This window comes from Bombus fervidus, chromosome 3, assembly GCF_041682495.2.
Source record: "Bombus fervidus isolate BK054 chromosome 3, iyBomFerv1, whole genome shotgun sequence".
NCBI classification, from domain to species: Eukaryota; Metazoa; Arthropoda; class Insecta; order Hymenoptera; family Apidae; genus Bombus; species Bombus fervidus.
Window position 1 is genome coordinate 2,840,736 of NC_091519.1, and position 13,285 is coordinate 2,854,020.

The 13,285-nt window shown below is 35.3% G+C and overlaps 1 protein-coding gene across 4 annotated transcripts in view; it reads left to right on the forward strand.

Moving 5' to 3' along the window:
- Positions 1-604: 604 nt before the first annotated feature.
- LOC139985916 (cysteine-rich secretory protein 2) overlaps positions 605-13,285 on the forward strand; it is a 93,747-nt gene continuing 81,066 nt past the window's right edge. Inside the window, exons 1-2 of one of the 4 annotated variants that reach the window (XM_072000811.1) lie at positions 605-759; positions 850-892. The gene's annotated coding sequence lies outside the window, so the exon portion shown is untranslated. Of the gene's footprint in view, positions 760-849; positions 893-6,461; positions 7,845-13,285 lie in introns of those variants that run through there. The other 3 variants (XM_072000810.1, XM_072000812.1, XM_072000809.1) reach the window with 3 other exon arrangements.

Genomic DNA, 13,285 nt, shown 5'->3' on the forward strand with positions numbered 1-13,285 from the left:
CAACATTTAAAGGAATTATAACATGGACCGACGATTTATTCTTGCATGGTATCGAACAGGAAAGCACTCGGTGGTTTTGTATTTTTGCTATAACTTTTTAATAAAGCATTTATGGAGCTATGTAAAATTTTAATCTATAATGATAATGTACATAACTATTTCTCAAATACCGTGGCGTCCGAACAATAAAACTAATAAGAGTCACTGTATTTTATTAATTTCAAACACTATGAAGACCATAAAACGAGTAACGCCTTCAGGATGGAAGCATTTAACGAAGATTGTTTCAAGCGACTACTAATAATTAAAATTCATAGAAGTTGTCAGCGTGCGATAAGTACCGTGATGGTTCAACCGACATCACAATAAAAGTGTTCACCAATTACACATAATTTATCACTGGCACACGCGGAAGCGTCCGTTTTCAATCAGTCACGTCGCGTAGATCGCACCGGGAAACGCTTCTTTTCTTCTGGTCGCGGCGTTGCGTTGTATCGACCATAACGGAGGCATTATTAGCCCAAGGTTCCTTGCTGATTATTGTTCATCAGTAGAAGGAATCACGAACGTTTCCAAAGGCTATAAAAGATAGGACAGAAACCAGCCCGACTGCTAGTATTCTATAAACTTTCGGTCTATGTTAAAGGATCGTTCCGTCATTTTCGATCAAATTGTTGATGTATAGGTGTTTCGCCTAGATAAAATAAATTCCGTAATTTATCGAACATCGTGTAAAGTTTACCAAGAGAATCTTTCATCGTACGTGTATTGCTGGTTTGATGTGAATTATTTCTGGATTTTATTGGTTCAACTAGTTATATGAAATTTTATATGAAAATTTGTTTTTAGGGAAGAGAACCAGCGAATGTAAACGCAAGGGGTTACGATTGTGGTAAGTATTTCTTTAGATTGTATTTACTTTTTACTATGATATTAAAATGTTTCGATTAGTATATAAATAAAGTTTCACAATTTTCTAAATTTCTTGGTTGACGTGCTTCTGTCATAAATGCTGAAAATTACGAAAAAAAAAAAAAAAAAGGGAAAATCTCTTCATTTCAACTTTCTCCCATACCGGGCAACAAACGCTGTATATCGAATGTCTAACTTCTTACCTACAGATTTATCATTAGTTTACCGTTTGTTCGTAACGACGTTTCTTTTTTGCAATTATACAACGGAATTAACGATACGTCGCTAGGTGTACCGGTACTGTTCTAATGGAATGGTGGAAAAAAGTAGATTTCCGATTTTAATGGGAAGCGGACGAGTGGGGCTCCGAAAACCAGTCTCCGTTCGGAAATGGTTTTAACGAGGTGGTTCGAAAAGCGGCCAGTACACATCAGAGCGCGAAGAATCGCGAGCAAAAACGCTCTGTACACGTGGGTGGTGGACGAAACTGTTCCCCTTGGGGGTGGTGAGCCACCTCTAAATCGCAGGCTGTCGACCGAGGGAGTTTCTGTCGAAATTGTATCGTGTCGAAGTAACGTTATTTCGTTCATGTGAGGGTATCGGAGGAAAAATGAGCCATTCGGAAGCCATATCTCAACTTTACAAATTCAGGAATAGGGAAATATAATAATGCTAATAATATATATCTTCTTACTATAAATAAATTTATGGAAATTAGTTATTCGTTTGTAAGAAACTTTGGAAATTTTCTGAAAGTAAAATCGTTCAATCTGACTTTCGAAAAATGTACGAGTAATAAATTTCGATTTGAGAAAATTACGGTAAAGTTAACCCTTCAATATTTTCACGAAAGCATCTTTTTCATTGTGAATAAGATTGTTGTTTTTTTTAAATAACTATTAGATGTAGAAATTAATTAGACGAATCTTCCCAAATCTTACCGTTTATTTCTCCTTATTTAGCCTTAAATTAGTTATAATTTACTGCAAGTATTTCCTAACTTGCACCAAGTTTTGAAAGTATTTATCAAGTTCTAGCGAAGTTTTCACTTAACAAACATTCCATTTTTTTTTTTTTTTTTTTTTGTTTCCAACTTTTCATATAACAGATTGAAAAAAGATTTCTGTAAGTATTTAAATACTTTCGTGAGCCATTGTATTATTTTAGTCGTTCGAATAAAAGAACATCGTTAAAATGTGGATAACGCTGAAATGAAAGAAATACAATTATCCAGTAATCATACTTTTGGAATGGTGGCTGGCATATCTGGATCAAATTGTATCTTTAAGATTCCTGTAAACTTACAAAAGTCTTAGACGTTTCATTTGAACGTTGATTATATTATGATATATCGTAAAAAATTCTAATAGACTCGAGTTTCTTTATCACTAAAGGCTTCAGAAACGAGAGAACAGTTTTTCATACAAATCTCGGTCCCCGTATCGTGTGAGCAGATCTGTCGACTGGGTTGCCGCGAGATTAAAACGCTTTTGATGTTTGTTTCGTTGGTCGATTTTGATATGGAACGTGCTTGGGAGCGCAAGTTAGATGTTGGTGAATAGAAATAGACAGGAAAAATAGAAATGAGAGATTGCAGTATGTGATTAATCGAATGGAACACGTCGCTAGCAAGTTGATTGGTGAGATGAATAATAAATCAGAAAAAGAACGAGTAAAATTGGAAATGATATATTTTTCACTTTTTCTCTATCTTTGAATCGAATAAGACATAGTCAAGATATATTTCACCACGTAAATAATTTAAAAATAAGTAAAATAACATTTGAATAATAACAATAATATGTTTTAATGGATAATAAAGTAAAAATTGTAACAAGCTTAACAAACGTTATCGCAATAAAAGAGGCAGTGAGATTGAAAACAATAAAATTCTCATTTCATATTCGTAATATCCAAGCAAGCAACCAAGTTGGACCAAGCAACAGAAGAAAATCGAAATGAAAGAAAGAAATAACGGAAGAAACCTCGGTCAATATGTTTGTTGTCATTAAAATGCGAATTTCAATTCTCTTCTTTGAAGCCATAAGAAAGGAGCTTAAAGAAAAGTTCGTTTTTTGTTTTAGTCAACTGAAAGAGACAAGCTCGGCAATTAAGGAAACAAGAAGACCGACTGAAATTTCGTCATTTATTTTATTAATCGTTTATTTCTCGTGACAGGCAAACAGGGGGTGAAGCGCGTTTACCCTGTAATGAACGTCTGGAATTCTACTCTTTTTTCTCTTCTTTCCTCCTTCTTTTCTCGTGCTAATTAGGTTGCTGCTTCGTTTCGTTCTACTTAAGACCGGGCGCCCCAAGATCTGCTTATTGGGCCCCTCAAATCCCGTATAAATAGCGTTCGCAATATCGTGTCGCGGCATGAAAGAAATAACTGGAACACGTTTTCATTAATACTCCCCGTAATAAAGTGGGTTTTTGCGCATTTCAATTAGCAACATTGGAGAACAAATTGAATCTGGTTTTTACTAAAACGTAGAAGATACGAGAAGTTAGATAGATCATGCGATGTCTCCATCGTGTGATCTTTAAATAGATCGTGATCCAAATCAGTAGCAAACGATGACAGCATTGAAACGCAGCAATCGAAACAATCCTCTTCTCACGAAACACGTAGATGAAAAGATGCGCTCGGTGACACTGATCGTTTGGATATCGAACATGTACACAGCTGCTAGTGGGCATATCGAGTTCATAACGATGACGTATGTGTGTCAAACAGAGTTCGTTTTGCTGGAGCTGTCATTTTCGAAAGTTTTCCTATATATAACGAACGAGGTTTCCATGACGCACGGAACGAAGGAAATTTTAGTATCTTGATGGATGGTACATGAATAATATCTTGTTGCATAGGATCGAACTTTGAATGTGATCTGGTTCCGCATTAGAATCTCCTTTATGCGCTCTTTGTTCTATATAGAATATGATTGACGTTCCATTGTTCAATTTTTGAAGAATCCGGTTTGCAACCAACCTGCCGGCAAGTCGATGATTTATTTACCTTAGGGTGGGCTTTTAATTGAGAAGGATTTCATTTTTAACGTTGCAACGATTAATCGTCGGAAAATTCTGTTGTTCGTGGTTGATCTTGATTTATTAGCAACGCACTGCCGTTAGTGACCCGGAAATCTATGCTGGATTAGGAAAGATGCTTTTCGATTTTTCATATAAGCGAAATAAACGCGGAAAAAAGAAAAATTATTAAGAATTCGATACAATTGTTATCTCACTATCTTTTTGATTTAATGGTTCTAGTTTCTGTGAATTCAAATTTTGATAAATGTAATAATCATCCTTTTTAAGAGTTGCTCCGATCGAAAATAAATTGTGAAAAATTTGACGCGATTGCTATTTTTCAAAAAAAGATTGAATACCTTGCCTATTATCTCTATCCTTCATCTAGTAAATGATGTGTTTAAAATGTAAATCATAGATAGCTATTATTCTCTTGTTGGTAGATTCGATGTTTATTAATACGTTGCTCAAAATGATTAGAGATACGCTTATAACCGATCGTGCAAAGGTGATGAGGTAGAAGAGATGAAAGTGGAACGTTGATTATCCTGGGAATCAATTGTCTAGAAACTATCAATTAGAAGTTTCCTCTATACACGGAGTAAATTGTCTCTTTGATTAGACTATTAATCTCTTCTCGCTTGTATTTCAAATATATATATATATATATTTCTTTCAGACACAAAGTTTTTAAATTTCCTAATCAATATCCAACGATTATATTATATTAAATGTATCTTCCCTACAGAAATGTTTGGTTCCGCTATATCGATTCGTTCGAATATCGGCTGTAGGAAACGTAGACCGACGTGCACAGTGATGTAACACGTCGAAATGCGTACAGTTTGATTTTCCGTGTCTTGAAATTCAAACGATAACTTTGCCCGACTCTGAAGCGGAAAATATAATATTCATCTAAACGTGTTAGTCGAACACGTAGCTCAAGTAACTTCAAAACAGCGAATAACCTAACGAATAATAAACTCGCTCACTCTCTTTCTCTCTCTCACTCTCAGTTGAATAAATATCTCAAATTCCTTAATTGCTTCACCAACTAGCAGCTTCATAACTTGGCTCGGTTTCAAGCAGGGAGCAAATTAACAAGATTTGGTATTTCGGTGTTCGTGTTTTTCAATAGGAAAAACTATTTTGATTATATTCTTCATTTCATTTTCTCGAGAACTAACTTCTCGTTAATCGGGTTAATACCTTCTTTATTTGTGGAAAATTACGTCTCTCGGAAAGTACTATACATAGCCTTCATACACCGTGGTACAATTCTCATAATGCTCTAAAAGGGGTCGTTCTATTTCATTCGCATGGACATTCTTGGCAAGCGTGTACAAAAGGTAATTCAGAAGTTTTTCGCGTGGTTAGATGGCAAAAGTTTAAAGCAACGCAGTTAAATGTTTGTGCTCTTTTTCAATTTATTCCAATATAATTCGGTGTCGCCTCATGGATACATCGTGTTACGTTCATTTGCAAGAGACCTTATTTCGCCTTCTTCCTTCTTTTTCTTCTTTTCATACGGGGCGGTCTGATAAAGTAGCTGCATATTCGTTCCTGCGTTTCCAGCACGAACATTATTTTTCAATGTTTTATGTTATCTTGTACGCGTGTTCCTACACCGTTCGAGTAATTTGATTTTCGAGGAAAACGCCAATATCTTCGATCCGACCAGATATTGTGTACGAGAATCGTGCATGCATTCGTTTCAAACCAAAGATCGAGATCCTCCTAGTAACTGCGATTGAATTTCTCAGGGCTGATTGTAGAAACAGAGGTTCACTTGGACGTTTTGTATACTCTATATTGAATTTATGGCTAGTACAGTTATTCGAAGAGGGCATGTTTCTGTTATTTGAGTATCAATCCTTTTGTGCATCGGTTTTTCTACCTACGATATTTATAAGAACGTAGAAAATCGTCAATATCGTCAATAAATAAGGCCTGCGCTATGTATTTTCTTGTTTCCCTTCGAAAGGAAGTTTTAACTTTTTCTTTCTCGTTGAGATTATTTGAAATTTGTCAATAGAGTGTTATTTTCTTATTTTAGCGCATAGAAAGGTATTTTTTGTGGTTGTTATTTAGAGTTTCCAATTCTTATATGACATTTTTTTAAAGTTGACGTTTCTTTAAAAACAACACGCATCGAAACGAGAATACGTTCAATATACGTGACTCGTGAAAGTACGATACCATAATTTCTAGTGTACGCTTTTATATCTTAGTTACGTTTCAAAAAACATGTCCTACCAAAAATCACGCGCACTTGAGACGATCGGTATATCGTATCACGAAACTGTAGAGCATCTCCCCCTATTCTCGAGCGTGCCATTTCCCCCCACAAAAAGCTCCAGAGGGAAAGTTGGTTCCTTACGTCGAGCCCGCATATATCCGTTCCCTTTCCATAACGGTGGCTACAGAACCAGTGTGTATCGTCTTAGCGCGCTTGCAAAGGGTTGGCGAACGAGTTACTTGCCCCCGAGGTTCGCGAGAGGCGGCGAGCTTGCGCCAGTTCGGCTCGCGCCGCACAGAGAGACGTGCGCCGCGCCACCGAACGCTCCGCTCCGCTTCGAGGTAATTCGCAGAGGCGCGCGACCGGCCCTCGCCAGTTTCGTTCATCCGCTCGGACCAGAGTCACCTCTCTGCGTCAGCATGACCGATAACTCGTATCGTACGCGCCATCGCACCGCTTGAGGATCGCTCTTTTCGCCCAGCACAAGATCTCGATCCAGAAGATCGATCGTTCATTGCGAAAAGCTTCGTCGATCTCGTCCAACTTGAAGTTTCGTGAATCTTATCGATCTTGGTGCAGTACCATCGATCGAATTGATCTCAGTGGAGTTTCTTCGATCGCGAGTGTCTTCAAGTGAACACTGAGAATTAGTGGGAACATAATTTCTGACGGACAATTAGAACGACGAGTGTTTATCGTTTTAACGAAAGTTTTCCAGTGGAAAAGTTAACATTGATTACAAGGATAACGGTTGTATCTTAGAGATAATCTTGATTTGAGATCGACGCGTTTTGTCCTTGATTAAGATAAAAGTCAAGGGATAAGGGCGTTATTGAGGATTACTGAATCGAAAAAAGGATTGTACTATAAAGGTTTTTATTAGAATTAATGTGAAAGAGCTATCGTAGAAGGTTTTTCGTAAAATTCAAGTAACTCTAACTAACATTGTAAGATCTCAGAGTACAGATTCGAGAGATTCAGGCTTGAAGCGATCGGTGAGGTTTAGCGCGAACGATTGGTCGCGGATACAGCGCGATCGCACAACCTGCTTGTAATTCTTTCATGTTTTGCTACTATGATAGATGTTTGAGCCATACGTCAGAGTAATACCAATTATGTGACCCGAAGAAAGCTCAAATCTCACCTCTGTTTACAATCAACACGTGCACAGATCGTTCATTCTGTTTGTAACGTAAAATAACTGGAGGAACTGTCGTTGTTGGTAAACAATCACGAATTTTAAGAAATTTCGACCGCTCAAAATTTTAAGAAACTCGCGATTAGTTGTGCGGATATTTTGTGTTGACATTTTTTCTATTCGAGTGTGATGAAGTTACACGGACGAATGTTTGGTATATCGTAACTGGATCGTGGCAATACGGCGGAAATTTTGGCGGAACTGGTCGATACGAAAACTCATCGAGGAGAAGAGATCTGTGTCCTCCTGTTCGTCGACGGATTCATGTTGGTCGAGTGCGATCGGCGAAGTGCTAATGGAAAACATTCTCTGGCCGATCGCGATGAGATTGGAAGGGTTAATGGGCCGCTGAACGACGGTAATCGGTTTGGAATCGCGAATTCTTGCTGATTAATCACCGACACCGCGCTGGGACCAATCGTGGTTCTTTAGCTTTCGCTTTTAAGCTTCCTCCAAGTCGACTTGGTGAGTAATCTTTTTTGTTAATATGGTCAAAAAGAAAAATTTAGAGGAATCGTGGTGCGATAAGCGAACATTTAAATCGCTTGATCTTCTCAAACGATATTTAAATCACATTATATTTCTTGCATTTCCGAGTGAATATTTATGTCAAATTAAAATTTAATTCGGATATAATTAACTCAACAATAAGGAAACTGTATCAGAAAAAGATAGAATTATCAGATACACAGCTAGATATCTGATAAAACACTATGTTAATTATTTACAATAATTATTTCAATATACTTAGGTTTATGTATACAAATGTATGAAAGCGAAGTTCGAGCATTACAAATTACCAATTAATTCTCATGAAAATTCCTCAATATTATTTGAATTAGGTTATAATATTCGTACATTGAAACATATTCATTATCAATAGCAAATTAAATAGGTATTATTTTCTTCGAATAATATATAATTCAAGTAGAATTAACTAAATTTATCTCTTTATAAATTTAGCTATGCATCTCTGCGTATTTTTCTCTTCCTTTTTTCCATATTTAAACTTTAAAAATTTTCTTTTCTTATCTTCTATTTTTTTAGTCTCTATTAATTAACTTTTATTAACCGAAGAAATGCAGAAAAAACATTTCATCTCTTGCACGCTATCATCAAGTACAGTTCAGAGTTATGAACAGGAATGTCCGTTCATACGAAGCAGGATTATTTACACGAACACGAACGACTCGTAAGTTGCAATCTATTAAAAAATTGACTAAAAATATGTGTTGTTGTAAATATTCTCATTTGAATTAGTACGTGCCATTTAAAGCTTTTCATCTGTTATTACTCTATCAAGTGCTTTTTCCCTGGACACAAATCCGTTCCCATTGAAGTTTGTACTTTACGGAAAACGTCGCCTCGTGTTTTGTTCACTGTCAGTGATTGATAAAATAACTGGATATACGCGTATTTTGATTTGAATGCATATATATATGCTACCGATATTTGGCAACTGCTGTAAATATTTGCCGGGAAAACTAACCGAATAAAATTCTCGTTCGTCTCCTGTATCCCTTCCCGCAATAAAGGGTTTTTATTTAGCACGAGACGCTCTGTTGCTTCATGATCGAATTAAACGTATATAACATTGGGATTCTTCGCGAACGAGAAATTTTCGTCGAATTTCTTATATCTTGGACGATTGAACAAGTCAATACCAAAAAATATAAAACAAATTCGTAGAAAATATAACAAATAAGAAAAATAGAGTAAATAAATCGTAAATTTTTGTAGAAAATATTATTCTTATAAATGTAACTAAAGGAAGTTGAGAAAACTTGATTAATTATTATCCTCGTATAAGCGTCTCGAATTTTTATTTTTATGATCGTAATTGGCTTAATTAATTTTTGGGACGTGTTAGGTATAACGAGATACGAGGGAATTTCGTTGTTACAACGAAAGCAGTTTTTATTCCTCGCATGATGAGAAAGAAAAAGATGTCACAGCAATTCTTACAGTTAGTTGAGCTTTCAAGGATGAGAGTGGAGTAGGTCGAAAAAGTTGGGAAATTGAGTTACCTTCATATTCCGTCTTCTTATCATCAAATCTAATGACGCACGTTAAATTTTTAGTGGTGACTGGGTATTTGAGCACCTGAAAAACTTTATTAATCAGGCTACTATAAAATCGAAGTACTGTCATTAAATTTTATAGACACTAACAACGTTCAACAGGCTTTATGGTGGTTGTAAAATAAATGTATATTTAAAAACACGTAAAAAAATATACTTTTTTTAAAGGTATTATTTTAAATTATTTCATAAAAATGACGTACAAAAATCTTTGCGTTTATCGTGACAAATAAATTTAATTATTACTATTTTCTATCAATATGTATTATATCTGTTTCATCTAAAAATTGCTAAAATACTTATGTTTTGTAATTTTAAATTATAAGTGGATATTTTAATTTTTAACTGTAACATCGCTTTCGACAGTACATATTTCTTCTATACATAATTTTTTAATAAAATACGACAAATTTTAACTTATCGTGGAACGATATTCCATTTTAAAGAACTATCGCAATTTCTATTACTAATTATTATTCATAAAACGTCGGACTTACCAATCTCAAATCCATTATCACGCAATCAGCAATATTTCATTTTAAAGTAAAATCTGTCTCTTCCAATGAACAGGACTTTTTCGATTTACTTATAACGAATCAATTATACTATAATTTCAACGATAAATTAGTAGGAGAAAAATATACGATTAATATTATTTTTATCTCGTAACGTTGTTAATTACTTCTTGTGACCGCATTATTTTAAAATAATGTTATATATACTGTTTCATTTATTTAATAAAACCTCTGATTCGAATAAGTCGATTCAATCGATGGAAGTTCATTTAACCTAGTATTAAGTAAAATTTCATTGGAACAAATGGAAGTCGGATAAATGCAGTTCTACTGTGTTATCAAAAACAAGCAAGTGCCTCAATACTATTGAACGGTAGTGTAATTTGTTCGAAATACGGTTGCATTGAATGTTCCATGGAAATATTCTATACCACCATTCGCCAGTCTCGTAAGCTATCCTCGATTCGGGTCAAATGTAAAAACCTCCTATTGCGATTCAGCAGTTAACTGCGAGTCCATGACCCCCGCATCTGGTGTTCGAATCGAACGACCAGCCTCCCTACAACTTTGCATCTGCATTTTATATTTATGTGCAAGATAAGTCTGCTCTGTGTTCGGTTTATCGCGTGTTGGATTCACCTGTATCGATTGTTACGCGATACTTTGTATTAGTATCCTATCTTTCCCTCTCTTTGTACAAACATCTTTGGTGTTGCTGCTGGAAAAGTGGAACGTTTAGTTAGTTTTCCCTTTAATTTATCTTTATCCATCTCGGATTAATTTAAAGTCCAAAAAGTTTTTGTTGATTCTTCGAGCTTACAGACAACACAAATTTGTGTATCGTTTTCCAGTGTTTGGGTAAAATCAGTGCCTGTCAAGCCATATTCGCTCAAATATGCGAAAATGAAAAGTACAGACGAGATTGGGTCACATGATTCGCAAAACGAATTATCGGCGGCTTTTGAGCGGTGATGCGTTATTTCGATCGGTGTTATTCGGTCTGACGGACGACGGTTCGTTTTGTTCGAGTGCCATCGAGCGTTTCATTTACGATATAATGCGGTATTTGCCGGAATATCATTCGTTTTAAACGCTTCCAGGATTTTCGTCGAGTCCTTTGTTCCGGCTTGAGTGAATTCGGATAATTCGAACTTTTGAAGCAGAATTGGGGAGTTTGATTCTGCCAAAGTCACGCGAAATCTTTTTTTTTTTCTTTTATTCCTTTTTGTCTTTTAGAGAAAGACTATTCGGCGATACAAATGGAGTAAAGTTGGAAACACGAGATTGTTCATTACGCGGAATAAATCTTTTCTGTTAATTATCTTTTTATACACTCGAACGATCTTTTTTTGGATCGTGAAGACTAAATGATAATTTTTGGAGTTATACTGGCATGGAAGGTGTAATCGAGGATGGTAATAATCGAATTTCAGATGAATTAAAAATAAATAATCAGGATTTGTAGGATGATAAACAATATTATAAAAGATATCGTTGCTATTATTCTAATCTTTTGCAACAGTTCACACAATTCCCGTGTTTCAGCAATTTCTATACACTCTCTGTATTTGCCTGTTTCCTTCGATAAACACGTTAATAAGACGCAACCGAGAATCATAATCCAATTTTCCAGACGAACGGATTGTCTTGTTTCAAAAAGCGACAAAGGCGGCAACACGAATGCGAAAGTTTTCCTCGTGATAATTTATTTTGCAAGTTGCTCTCGCTAAAAGTCTAATAGCAACCGGGAAAAGTAGCTTAACGATATTTTTAAACGACGAGCAACCAGGTCGAGGTTCTCTCTTCTGGTGTGTAGGAAATCGTTTTAACAGTTTTCTGCCTGTTTGCTGTAGCACGCACATTTTTCACTGTCCTCGGGAAAACCGATTAGATGAGTGCGAGTGGGACCTGTGACATTGTATTAAATAAAAGAAAGAAATTGGAAAGTCCTTAATTTTTTAAATTTGATTTTTCCGATCTAGAATTTCTATTCTATTTAAAAATAGCAAAAAATTAATAAAAATACTTAAATATCAAAATACATGAATTTATCATACATTTTTATATTTTTTGCGCGTCATAAGGAATAATTTTACTATATTAAACATTTAGCGTCATTTCTTTTTCCGACGATAAATTTCGCCATTTTTTATTTTATACATGAAACAATTAAAAACTTTTCTATGTATTTTACTCGTATCTATTTTTTTTTTTTTTTTTTTTAAATAACTAAAAGGGACCCGAAATATTCCATTCTGTTTGCAAAAGTTTTGATCCGAGTAAATTATATTTCGTTCTATGGCATATTTTGGACGGAAAAAAGCTTTATTTGTTCCTAACAAAAGCATGTTGGTATTGCGTTAACGGTAACGATTTATTATCGTTAAAACAACACGTAAATGAAATAACAGGGGCAAAAGGATTTTAATTGTATAATAATGGATTCGGGTTGGGGGAGGGGATATAAAACATTGAAAAAAATCGAATTTTCGTTTAGATAAATCGTATGCGCGTAGTTCGACTGTGCGCTACCCAATGATGTTCCTTTTATGAGAATTTCAAGCTGTCAAAAAAATCCGATTAAACACTGGATTTGCTTTTCGTCAGCGAATTAAATGGATTTATAAAAGAAGAGACAAATAGTAAAATAATTCCATCATTAGCTAAGAAAACGATAATAAAACGAAACAAAATATTCGCTAGGATAATACAAATCGAATAGTCTTGTATTAATTTAGTAAAAATATTAGCATTATCTTCATGTTCGTTTCGCACGTTAAATTTATAAAAATTTGTTCATTGCTAAACGGTTGAGTGATTAATAACTTTATATTTCAAACTGGCTTTCTGAAAAATTTACTTTTTTAATTGTGTAACTCTCCCAGCAAATCAACGATATTCGTTGTAACTGATGCACGCGTTTTTCGATTGCGTAAATCGCAAAAGTTCGGGGAATTATCGAAATTCATAACACTGTGCCACTCGCAAATTTCATTCGCGGCGTTCTGGATAGAGAGCTTTCATGCTGTTAATGCCATTACGCGATCATTTCGCGTTACTGCAAGCAAGCGCACGTGAAAAAAAAAAAAGAAGATAAATAGAAAAAGAAGAGAAAAAATAAAATGGGACGGACAGGAATGGATAAAAACAGACGGCCGTTTTATTCAGCCGCGTTAAAGCTTGAAATGAACTCTAATCGCTCAGTGTTGCGCGTGCGAATACCCGAATCAACCCTTGCAAATCGGATCATGTTTGGACAGCTCGTTAAATATTTCACCGGGCGCAAATGTAGCTACAACTTTGCTTTTGT